The sequence below is a fragment of the Capricornis sumatraensis genome, chromosome 3 (genome assembly GCF_032405125.1).
Source record: "Capricornis sumatraensis isolate serow.1 chromosome 3, serow.2, whole genome shotgun sequence".
In the NCBI taxonomy this organism is placed as follows: domain Eukaryota; kingdom Metazoa; phylum Chordata; class Mammalia; order Artiodactyla; family Bovidae; genus Capricornis; species Capricornis sumatraensis.
The window spans coordinates 68,021,096-68,034,791 of record NC_091071.1 but is presented as its reverse complement, the minus strand read 5'-3'; the positions used below and the strand labels follow the sequence as shown (position 1 = coordinate 68,034,791).

Sequence of the window (13,696 nt, the reverse complement as noted above, 5' to 3'; positions counted from 1 at the left end):
AGCTTTGGAAGTCCTAGCCATGGCAATAAGAGAAGAAAATCAAAAGGAATCCAAATTGAAAAAGAAATAAAATTGTTACTGTTTGCAAATGACATTGTATCACAGGTAAAAAATCCTTATGCTACCAAAAACCTAAACACTAGAGTTCATTAATGAATTCAGTAAAACCACAGGATACAAATATATAGAAATCTTAGCATTTCTATACAATGACAATGAAAGATCAAAAAGAGAGATTAAATAAGCAATCCCACTTACCACTGCATCAAAAAGAATATATAGAAATAAATCTACCTAAGGAGAAAAAAAGACCTGTACTCTGAAAACTATAAGATTCCGATAAAAGAAACTGAAGATGATACAAACAGACACATGCTAGCAAGGTAATGCTCAAAATCCTTCAAGCTAGACTTCAGCAGCACATGGACCGAGAACTTCCATATATACAAGCTGGATTTTAAAAAGGCAGAGGAACCAAATTGCCAGTACCTGTTGGATCACAGAGAAAGTGAGGGAATTCCAGAAAAACATCTACTTCTGCTTTGTTGACTACACTAAGGTCTTTGACTGTGTGGATCACAACGAACTGTGGAAAATTCTTAAAGAGATTTTACCTGTTTTAGGAAAAACCTGTATGCAGGTCAAGAAGGAACAGTCAGAATCGGACATGGAACAACAGACTGGTTCAAAATTGGTAAAGGAGTACATCAAGGCTGTATATTGTCACTCTGCTTATTTAACATATATGCAGAGTACATCATGTGAAATGCCAGGCTGGATGACTCACAAGCTGGAGTCAAGATTGCCTGGAGAAATATCAACAACCTCAGATATGCAGATGATACCACTCTAAAAGGCACAAAGCAAAGAGGAATTAAAGGGCCTCTTGAAAAGGGTGAAAGGGGAGAGTGAAAAAGCTGGCTTAGATTAAAAAAACCAAGATCATGTCATCCAGTCCCATCACTTTATGGCAAATAGATGTGGAAAACGTGAAAACAGTAACAGATTTTATTTTCTTGGGCTCCAAAATCACTGTGGACAGTGACTAAAGCCATGAAATTAAAAGATGCTTACTCCTTGGAAGGGAAGCTATGACAAAACTTTTTTTTTTTTTTAAGTCATTCAGTCATATCTGACTCTTTGTGACCCCATGGACTATATAAAGTCCATGGAACTCTCCAAGTCAGAATATTCCTCTGGGGGAATCTTCCCCACCCAGGGATTGAACCCAGGTCTCCCACACTGCAGGCAGATTCTTTACCAGTTGAGCCACAAGGGAAGCCCAGAAATACTGGAGTGGATAGCCTATCCCTTCTCCAGCTGATCTTCCCGACCCAGGAATCGAACCTGGGTCACATGCATTGCAGGCGGATTCTTTACCAACTGAGCTATTAGGCAAGTCCAATGACAAACCTAGATAGCATATGAAAAAGTGGAGACATCACTTTGCCAACAAAGGTTTATCTAGTCAAAGGTATGGTTTTTCCAGTAGTCATGTATGAATATGAGAGCTGGACCATAAAGAAGGTTGAACAGCAAAGAATTGATGCTTTCAAATTGTGGTGCTGGAGAAGTCTCTTGAGAGTTCCCTGGACAGCAAGGAGATCAAACCAGTCAATCTGAAAGGAAATCAACCTTGAATATTCATTGGAAGGACTAATGCTGAAGCCCCAATACTTTGGAGCTTGGCTACCTGATGCAAAGAGCTCACTGGAAAAGACCTTGATGCTGGGAAAGATTGAGGGCAGGAAGAGAAGAGGGCAACAGAGGATGAGATGATTAGATGGCATTATCAACTCAATGGACATGAGTTTGAGCAAGTGAAGGACAGGGAAGCCTGGCATGCTGCAGTCCATAGCATCGCAAAGAGTCAGACACGACTTAGTGACTGAAAAACAACAATAATAAACAGATGGAAAGATAAACCACATTCTTGGATTGGAAGGATCAATATTGTTTAAATGACCATTCTATCCAGATTCTGTGCAATCCCTATCAAATTACAGTGGCATTTTTCACAAAACTAGAACAAAGTATGAACACACAAAAACCCCTGAATACCCAACACAATCTTGAGAAGGAAGAACAGAGGGAGAGGAATTACGCTCCCTGACTGCAGTCTACACTATACGCAAAACTACAGGACTCAAAACCACAGTACCGACACAAAAGCAAGCACAATGCTTAATGGAATCAGGATAGAAAACCCAGAAATAAATCCATACACTTACAGTCAATTAATCTACAAAAAAAGGAAGCAAGACTACTCAATGGGAAACGACAGGCCTTTCAGTAAGTGGTGCTGGGAAACCTGAACAGCTACATGGAAAAGAATGAAATTATTAAGAGCACATTCTTTAACACTGCATACAAAACTTAAAATGGATCAAACACCTAAATATAAGACTGAATACTATAAAACTTCTAGAGGAAAACTTAGGCAGAACACTCTTTGACATAAACCACAGTAATTATTTTTTTGGATCCATAATGGAAGTAAAATCAGTAGTAAACAAATGGGACCTAATTAAACTTAAATGCTTTTGCACACTAAAAGGAAACCATAAATAAACCAAAAAGACACCCTATAGACTGGCAGAAATATTTGTAAACACTGTGACTGGTAAGGGCTTAATTTCCAAAATATAAAAACAGTTCATACAGGTATATATACACACACATATATATACATATATATATATATATATACACCCAATCAAAAAATGGGCAGAACACTTGTTCCATGTTTTTGCTCCAGGGAGCAAACAGGTACAAAGCTCGTCTCTGGAAGAGCTTGGGAAGGGGTTTGGAGAAGGGAGGAAGGAGATCAAAACGCTATTCTGACATGTACCCCAGTGTTCACAGCCGCACTGTGTACACTAGTCAAGATATGGCAGCAACCTAAACTTCCACTGACAGATGAATGGATAAAGAAGATACGGTATTTAAATGGATACAACGCAGTATTAGTCAGCCATAAAAAATGAATGAAATAATACCATTTGCAGCAACATGGGTGGGCCTAGAGATTATCATACTAAGGGAAGTGACTCAGAGAAAGACAAATATCATATGCTGCCACTTATATGCAGCATTTAAAGAGATGGCACGAGTGAAGTTATTTACAAAACAGAAACAGACTCCAACAGAAAGCAAACTTATGGATACCAAAGGGATAAATTAAGAGTTCGGGATTAGCAGACACCCACTGCTATATAGGAGGTCCTACTGTATTACACAGGCAACTACATTCAGGATCCTGTAATAAACCATAATGAGAGAAACATATATATGTAGCACAACCAGGTAAATCAGCTGTACTTCAGTAATTGTCCTTTTGTGTCTGGCTCATTTCACTTAGGGTAATGTTTTCAAGGTTTATCCATGTATCAGAATTTCCTTCCTTTTTAAGACTGAAAAATACTGTATTTCATGTATATACCATATTTTGTTTATCCACTCATCCATCAGTGGACATTTGTTTCCATCTTTTGGCATTGTGACTAATGCTGCTGTGTACATGGGTGGACAAATATCAACTCTCAGCTTTTAATTCTTTTGATGCCTATTTAGGAATGGAATTGCTAAACTTGTAATTCTATGCTTAACCTCTTGAGGAACTGCCATACTGTCCTCCACAGTGGCTTCAGCATTTTACGGGCTATATCTGGCATAGTCCATGATTTCCCATGTTGTCTTAGAGATGGAGGCTGACAGCGCATGGCACGGCTGCTAGGAGAAGCAATGGCTAGGGGACCCAGGGCCCAGTGCGTGGGTGTCCAAGCACGGAGAGGAAGCCTCCACTCGCCACTGTGCCCTCCTTCAAGCCATGATGGCCCAGAGGCAGTCACAGCTCCAGAACTGTGGTCTGTCCTTGCTGCTCTGTTGGCTGAGTTATCAGACTACCGTCGCCTTTTGCTTGACACCAAAGGATGGGAGAACTGGAGGAAATGTTACTAACCCCAGAGAATAAGAGCGTGGGAATGGGAAAAGTGCCTGCCTTACTTTAGCTCCTTTTGCACGTGCTTTCCCAGCAGCTAGGGAAGGTCAAGGTTACAGGAAGCTAGGATCTTTGTTCTTGAGGCAATTTAAAGTTGGAAAAATTGGGTCCAAAGACCTGCACTAAAGGGAAGTGAGCACAAGGCACAGTGAATTTGTGGGCACTGATTGATATGGGAGAACTTCCAGACTTAGAGAAAGAAAGAGGCTGGGGCCAGGGCATGCAAGCACAGCTGGTTTCTGCAGTAGTATCCTCCACTTGGCACCTGTGGGGAAGGTTCAGACTCTTCCTCGGCAGGGAGAGTTGAGAAGAGTGGACTCCTACAACAGGAGGACAAACATAAGGAAATAACTGGGGCAAAAGTTTGCATAAAATTTTTCAGAATAGGTTCTAGTCCTCTTCTATTGTCAGGTACTGCAAGAAGACCCTCATGGGGCCTCCATTCCCTCCTTTAGCCATAGGCAGAGGGCAAGAGTCTCCAGTGTGTTAACAACAGGGAACTGGAAGGAATGGAAATGCATTGATGGTTTAGTCTTCTTGGCAGGATAAAGGGCTGAACACAAGAAGACTCAGCAGCTCTTGGGGAAGACAGGTTCTGGACCAGCCAAGATACAGAAGTTCTAGAAGGATGAAGAAGGAAGTGGTTCAGTGGAAAGATAAACTACATCACCAAGTGTATCAGTTATTGCATGTATTAAACAAGTTTCTTCCAAGAAGTAGGACCAATAAAATGTGTATATACATAGGAGATCTATTATGAGGAATTGGCTCACACAATATGGAAGCTGCAGTGGGGCCAGCATGTTGCAGACACAGGAGAGTTGATGGAGCAGTTAAGTCCAAATCAGTGTGCTGGGGAACTCCCTCCTCCTTTGAGGAGGCCAGTCTCTTTGTTCTGTTCAGATCTTCAACTAATGAGATGAGGCCCACCCAGTTATGAAGGACAATCTGCTTACTTGAAGTTTACCGACTTACAAATTACCCATGCCATTTTTCACAGAACTAGAACAAATAATTCTAAAATTCATATGGAACCATAAAAGGCTCAGAATTGGGTCTGAAGAAAAGGACCAAAGCAGGAGGCATAACCTTCCCAGACTTCAGACAATACCACAAAGCTCCAGTAATCAAAACACCATGGTATTGGCACAAAAACAAACAGATCGATGGAACCAAACAGAGAATCCAGAAATAAACCCACATGCCTCCAGTCAATTAGTCTTCAACAAAGGAGGCAAGAATATCCAATGGGAAAAAGACAGCCTCTTCAGCAAGTAGTGTTGGAAAAGTTGGACAGCTGCATGTACATCAATGAAGTTGGAACACACCCTCTTACCACACACAAAAATAAACTCAAAATGGCTTGAAAATTTAAGCATAAGACATGACACCATAAAATTCTTAGAAGAGAACATAGGCAAAGCACTCTCTGACATAAACCATACCTACATTTTCTTAGGTCAGTCTCCCAAGGCAATAGAAATAAAAGCAAAAATAAACAAATGGGACCTAATCGAACTTACAAACTTTTGCACAGCAAAGGAAATGGAAACAAAACGAAAACACAACCTACAGAATGGGAGAAAATATTTGTTAACAATGCAACCAACAAGGAATACGTTTCCAAAATACATAAACAGCTCACGAAACTCAACAACAAAAAAATAACCCAATCAAAAAATGATCAGAAGACCTAAATAGACATTTCTCCAAACAAGACAGACAGAAGGCCAAGAGGCACATGAAAAGATGCTCAACATTGCTAATTATTAGAGAAATGCAAATCAAAAACCACAGTGAGGTAGCACCTCACACCATTCAGAACAACTGTTATTAAAAAGTCTACAAATAACAAAGGCTGGAGAGAATGTGGAGAAAAGGGAATCCTCCTATATTGTTGGAGGGAGTTTATATTGTATACTATATTGTAAGCTGGTGCAGCCACTATGGAAAACAGGATAGCGGTTCCTCAGAAAACTAAAACTAGAATTACCCTACGATCCAGCAATCTCACTGCTGGGCATATATCCTGAAAAAATGATAATTCAAAAAGATACACTCATCCCTATGTTCACAGCAGCACTGTTCACAATAGTCAAGACATGGAAACCACCCAAATGTCCACTGACAGATGAGTGGCAGTCCAGTGGTTAGGATTCAGCCCTTTCACCACTGGGGCCCAGGTTCAGTCCCTGGTCAGGGACCTAAGATCCTGAAAGCCACATGGTGTTGCCAGAACAAAAGCAATAAAAGCAGATGAATGGATAAAGAAGATGTGGTACACACATACAACAGAATACAACTCAGCCATAAAAGCAACAATATAATGCCATTTGCAGCAACAAATATAATATAATACAAAAGCAACAATATAATGCCATTTGGGTGCAACTAAAGATTATTATACTAAATAAAGTAAATCAGAAAGAAAGACAAACACCATATAATATCACTTATACGTGACATCTAAAATACGGCACTAATGAACCTACCTATGAAACAGAAACAGCATCATGGACATAGAGAACACGCTGGTGGTTGCCAAAAGGGAAGGGTCTGGGGGAGGGATGGAGTAGGAGGCTGTGGTTAGCAACTGTAAGCGTTTGTATATAGGATGGATACACAACAAGCACAGAGGACTATATTCAATATTCTATAATAAACCATAATGGAAATAAAAAGAATGTATATATGTGTATAACTGAATCACTTCTCTGTACAGCAGTAATTAACACAACAATGTAAATAGACTAGTCTTCAATTTAAAAAACAGTTCACCAGTTGGAAGGTTAATCTCATCTGAAAACATCCTCCAGTGAGACATGTAGTTAATTAACACTGTGTATCAACCACTCCAAAATTAGTGGTTTAAAACAATGAGCCCATGGGTCAACAAGGCAATTCTGCCACCTGAGCCAGACATAGGCTGGGCTCCGTCAAGCACCTGCAGTCCACTGGTACAGGAAGACCTCCGATGGAGTGCTTCATCTCTGCTCTATGCAGTCTCCCATCCTCCAGCAGGCTAGCCTGGGCTTATTCACTTGCTGACTAGGAAGGGTTCCCAAGGAAGAAGTAGGTGAATGGGAGCTCAGAATGGATGCGCCATCACTTCCATAGCACTGCACTGGCCAACGTGGGTGAAGAGGCCAGACAAGATTCAAAGGGTGGAGAAGTAGCTCTGTCTCTCCATGTGCAGAGCTGCAAAGCCACAGCGCCAAGGCTGTGGATATAGGAAAAGGAATATTGCTACCATTTTTGCTGACCATCCCTCCCCCAGACCCTTCCCCTTTGTGAGTGTCTGAAAGTGTTGCGGCTCTTGTTTAGGGAGAGTTTTCAGGGCCTGGTGCTGTCAGATGTTTAAAATGCTTCTCTTGGGTGAAGTTGGTAGCTTTGGGGGAAGGAATACATAATAGCAGAAATACACTGGGCTTTAAAATCAGGGTTTGACTCAGTCAGGGCCCTCTCCAGTCCAAACAACACCTTCACTTGCATTAGGACAAGAGGCAACCCTTCTCTCCGACTGGCACTGCCCTACTAGAGAACCCCCACTGTATGCAGTAACCCTCGCCTTTGAACACTGGCCAGTGTTATCTCCTCGGAGCCTCAATTTCCGTATCTGCTGATGAGAATTATTATAACACCGCCCTCACAAAGGCTGTGGGGAGGATTAAATGAGTTTAGGTATATGAAGTGTCTGGCATACTGAGTACTTGGTTCTCAAAAACTATTAATGCCTTTTCTGCCTCTCTGCTATAAGAAGCCACAGTGAAGAGAACTTTAGAACATTTAAGGATGCCTGTGAGCCTCCAGTCAAACCAATCATGAAAGGAGGGGAAAGGAGAGAAACTTACACGAGGGCATTGAGTTCTTGAACTTGACCTGGGTAGAGGAGCAGTTCAAGAGGCCTGTGCGTTGCTCATCCTTTGCACCCCAAACTTGGGTTACTTGAGTTTTACTAAGGGATTACTGCAATAATTGAAACAGAGGATAACGATCTTGTCTATACCCAACCTAAAAGTTATTTTCAGAGGAATAGAAAACATTTCAAATTACTGAATGAAAGAGTGGGGAGGTGAAAATAGAAAAAAAGCCTCATGCTTCTTATCAGCAGATAAATGGTCATATATGTAAGAATACATGGGGGCTTCCCTGGTGGCTCAGTTGGGAAAGAATCTGCCCGCAACGTAGGAGACCCAGATTCAATCCCTAGGTCAGGAAGATCTCCTGAAGAAGGAAATGGCAACCCACTCCAGTATTCTTGTCTGGAAAATTCCATGGATGGAGAGGCCTGGCGGGCTACAGTCTATAGCATCTCAAGAGTCTATGACTTAGCAACTTAGTGACTAAACCACCACCATGCAAGAATAGATGAGGAACCAAACCAAAGTTTTAACACAAGTCATACATACATAATTCACTCAAGAAGTTCAATTTTAGCCTCACCTGGGTGTTCAATTACAGGAACCATGGAACCTAGAAACAATCACGCAATGTTAATCCTCCCAAGAAAGTGGCTCTTCATTAGTGATTCTAATCTGTCACCTGATGCTCACAGGCCATTATGAAATCCATTTATATTCCTAGTTTCAAAAACTAAATTGGAGGTATGAGCAGAAGAGTACATTAAATTAGGGATTATTGCTTGTGGCACTCTATGTGAGCCAGGTGATGCTGGGCCATTTTAATTAAGAGTTTGTTTTCAATACCAACACAAGCAAATGAATAATATTAAGTCAACACTGAGACAGTTGTGGGGGGAGGGGTTATGGGGATAATTGAAATACACAGTTGTGTTATAGGTCTATTGTGCAGAGTTCTGTTAGTCATTAGAAAAAACTGCTTTGGAGCAACTGAATCAAATCTGTACATGGGGCATGGATATTGAGCACCAAGAAAAGATGACGGCTAGAGTAATAGGCTTCCCTGGTTGCTCAGCGGTAAAGAATCCATCTGCAATACAGGAGACATGCTTCGATTAAGGTAGAGGTGGGGTTTCAAACCAGGTGTATCTGATTCCAAAGCATACTGTTAAAACAGAAACAGACTAACAGAGAATGAGCTTAAGGTTATGCGGGGGGTGGAGAAGGGGGGAAGGACAGTTAGGGAGTCTGGGACTAGTGTGTACACACTGCTGTATTTGAAATACATAACCAACAAGGACCTACTGTATAGCACAGGGAACTCTGCTCAGTGATAAGTAACAAACCTAAATGGGAAAAGAATTTGAAAACAGATACATGTATATGAATAACAGCCTCAGTTTGCTGTACATCTGAAACTATCAACTATACTCCAACATAAAATAAAAAGTAAACAAAAAAAAATTACAAAGCCTATGTTATTAACTATGAGACTTCACTATCTGCCTGTCTTATTGTCCCCAAGGAGGAAAAAGCTAAAAATAACCGAAAAAAGTTTGGGAACCAAACCATGAGATTAATTTTGCCAAAATATTGTGAGGTTTAGGGAAGAGATTTGGGAGTATTTTTCTCTGAAGTTTTCTCTTTAGAACAAAAATGTATGTGTGTGTCCCTTCATCAATATACCATATACATGTTACTGGAAGCCTTTAAGCCTTCGCCATAAATTATCCAGTCGTCTTCAGGGAGGGACTTCCATTGTATTTGATATGCTTTTATCCCTGAAGCTGAGTGTCTGGTTAGCCCATGTGTGTTTTCACATTGTTTGCTATGTTTTATTTCATTAAAAACTAAATCCACTGAAATCAGAGCATTATTGAACCATGCAGATTTACTTTTTTTTTTTTTTTGGCAGATAAGATGGGAGAAGTGGGTTTCATTCCAGAGCTGCACAGTATTTCATTTTTAAAAATCTTCCTTGAAAAAAAAAATCCTCATTGAACATAATTTGTCCTCCAAAGCTTTCTTCTTTGCTGCGTATCATAGGCTCTGCTCTTTCTAGTCCAGGTTCTCCCCACCCCCTCCAGTCTGCAGATAATCCTTAGGAACCCTAAGTCACACTTTCTTCTTTATGCAGATCAACTTAATTGTATCCTACTTCTTAGCTCCAGACCTAAAAATCTCCATTCTGACTGGGAATGAAGATATTGTTCAAACAGAAGACCCTTCTATCACTAGGGTCATCCTCTTTGAAAGGAAACTATAAATGACAAAAAAAAAAAAAAAGTTATACTAGATAACAGCAAATGGTCTTAATTAAAACCAAAACTAGCTACCTCTCCTTCTGCCTCATAAGGATAGGTGTCATAATTTATATCAGGGAAAGTAAACCTCTCTTCTCTAACTCTTCATTTCAGAGACTAGTGAGAAGAGAAAGAAAGACTGAAACTTCAAGCCCTCCCCAGTTCTGTGCTAAGGCATCGTTCAGCATGGGATGCATTCTCAGACATGGGAGCCTAACCAGCCATTACCTTTCACGTAAAGATAAATCCCCAGAATACACATTGACATCATTCTTCCTTTCTCTTAAAATCCCCTAAGTTATAATAAGCTTAGGGGACAGTTTTTTCCCTGCTATTTTTGACAACCCCTCAAAGACTGCAGTGATACTTTAGATGCCCTTCCTAATATCAAAGGATTTCTATCAATTTTTAATTTTTCCTGATTTTGGCCTTCTTGATAACTGGCCTCACAAGCTGTAGCAAAACTTTCATTTAAACATCCAATGGGATACTCTCCCTGAGTACCTTTTTGGTCACCTCCTGTACACTTTTTCATTAGCTATCTTAAGTTATAACTTCACAAAATGAGAAAGAAAAGAAGTCCAAGGCAAGATTTCTACTTCTGCTGTTCTGGCTAAGTCCACCATGAAAATATGTGTACAAGTTCACTGCATCTAAAGCAGGACTGCTTGTCACACTAGTTCCTCCATGTACTTGAGGTTACCACACAGTCTTCTTATTCAGGGAAGTATCCTACAGGAAAAAATCTATTTCTCAACAATAAAGAAAATCCATGACAGCTAACTAAAATAGTCAAATCTAATTCTTCATTCTTACATATAAACAATAACTAATGATTGGGCTTCCCTCGTGACTCAGTGGTAAAGAATCTGCCTGCCAATGCAGGACACACACAGGTTCGATCCCTGATCCAGGAAGATCCTATATGCCACTGAGCAACGAGGCCCACGAGCTGCAACTACTGAAGCTCTCGAGCCCTACAGCCGGTGAGCTGCAACAAGAGAAGCCAGCACGACGAGAAGCTGGCGCTCCGCAACTGCAGGGTAGTCCTTGCTCACCACAACTAGAGAAAACGTCCACATAGCAATGAAGACCCAGCACAGTCTAAAATAAACAAATAACATTATTTTTAAAAATGATTAATTTGATCAGAGATGTCTAGGAAAACTAGTACCATAAAAGAGAAAAACTAATTCCAGGGAAAACAATCCATATAACTGAATAATGATAGTAAAAAATATTTAGCATGAAACATGACTAATAATAACAGCAACACTAACTCAAAGCCCTGTTTTAAACACTGCACATATGTTGACTTATTCAATCCAAACAAAAATCCTATTTTTATAGGTGAAGAAAATGAGGCTCAGAAAGGCTGAGTAAAACACTCAAGGTCACACAGCTCGTAAGAAGCAGACCTCAGTCAAGGTCTATCCAACCCAAAGCCCATGTTCTTAGTCCCTATGCTGTATTGTAGTCAGAGCCTTAATCTTTGAGTCTGACACGGCAAAGTCCTCATTAACATTTGTCCCAAAGGATCCACCAATCTCCCAACTTTTCATGGAATAAGACCACTCAAGGTCCACTGTGACTTGTCTAAGAAAGAGTCTGGGTAAGAACTTGAATTTGGCCTCCGCTTACATACATTTTGGGAAATAAAACTACTAAAATCAGCCTATGACTTCAAGAATATCCATGAGCTTTATTTCATAACAGGATGTCAACACTAAAACTTGCGCATCTGGATGTTTCAGAACCAGAAATAATCTGAACCATCTAGAGGTGCGTAAAGCATATTCCTCCAGAGGCTGGGGGTGTTAGTCATAGATCTTAAGCTATGTAACTGAAACACTGAAACTTGTTAGAGAGGTCTGTGAAACGATCCAGATAAACTGGTTGTCTACACTGACCAAGGCTGGCTTGTGCTTAGTCGCTCAGTCATGTCTGACTCTTTGCAATGCCATGGACTGTAGCGCGCCAGACATCTCTGTCCATGGAGATTCTCCAGACAAGAATACTGGAGTGGGTTGCCATTTCCTTCTCCAAAGGCTGGCTCAGTGAGGTTGAATTTTGATTACTCAACTGAAATAATACAGTAGGATTTTGCACATCTGACTTACAATTATTTTGAAATGTCCCCCACAAAAGTTTGGTAAGGTTTGCTTTACATTAATGAAGTAAAAAACTACTATCCAGGGAACTTCCCTGGTGGTCTGGTGGCTAAGTCTCTGCTCCCAATGCAGGAGGGGGCCTGAGTTTGATCCCTGGTCAGGGAACTAGATCCCACATGCTGCAAATAAAGATCCTACATAGTCCAACTAAAAGATCTTTTAAAGAAAGAACTGTAAGTGGGGAAAATTATATGGAGATTTATCATTCAACCTGAATTGTAATGAATAGACTGGAATGTGTCAGGAGGATGAATTTGTGAGAGATGCAAATAGTGAAGAATCAACTCTCATGCTCACTTCGGCAGCACATATACTAAAATCGGATGCCTACAGGGTAGATTAGCATGGCCCCTGTGCAAGGATGACGCGAAAATTTGTGAAGCATTCCATATTTTTAGGGAACTCAAACCAGGGCTCTGTAACCACCCAGAGGGGTGGGAGGCAGACGGGAGGTACAAGAGGGAGGGAGCATGTGTATACCTCTGGCTGATTCATGTTGATGTGTGGCAGAAACCAACACAATACTGTAAGGCCATTATCCTTCAATTAAAAATAAATAAATTTTTAAAAAAGAATACACTTATATATAAATGTATCCCAATGCTCCTGCATTGGGAGGACATAAAAGAATATGTCTATACATAAAAAGAAAAGAATCAACTCTCAGCAGTGTGCTTGGCAGTCCCTTGGATCTGTCTCTTGCTTCACAGTGTTTGGACGAAACAGACGTGGGACACCCTTCCTCCAGCCTCTGATGAAAGAAATTTTCACATATCGAGATACAGGGAAGTCATTCTGGTTTACACATGAGTTAATTTGAATTTTATGCTAAATACAATAGCCTAAAAAAAAAAAAAACCGATAGCCTGCTTATGGCCTATCAAACATACATTGTACAACTGCTTTAATTATTAAAGAAAAGGGCCTACTGACCAGAAGTAAATAATGTCCATGTTAAAAAATTAAGGTTAAACACCACTTTTCCTTGGACACTGACACTGGTTCTCCTTTGATGATAAGACTCCCTTCCCAGGTGCCAAGACTATACTGACTCACTGGGTACCTCGTGCTCTGTTCTGCTTTTGTTTTTTTGGTTTTTTTTTTTGGTCTTTTTTCTGTTTGTTTGTTTGTTTAACCACACCACATGGCTTGTGGGATCTTAGTTCCCTGACTAGGGATTGAATCAGGGCCCTTGGCATGGAGTCCTAACCGCTGGACCGCCAGGGAATTCCCTGTTTTCTTTTTTTTGAAACATTGAAGAAATGTAACCCTGACTTGTTCAATGTTCTTTGTTTTCACAAGATATAAAACTATGTTGAAAACCTTGCTTCTCCAGAGCAGTTTCTCAGAGTAATCTTGGAA

General features: G+C 40.5%; 1 non-coding gene across 1 annotated transcript; it reads left to right on the top strand.

The window, feature by feature from the left end:
• The first annotated feature begins 12,623 nt into the window (after positions 1-12,623).
• Positions 12,624-12,730, top strand: LOC138077247 (U6 spliceosomal RNA). The gene has a single exon (XR_011144710.1). It is a non-coding gene; the product is annotated as a U6 spliceosomal RNA (small nuclear RNA).
• Positions 12,731-13,696: the final 966 nt, after the last annotated feature.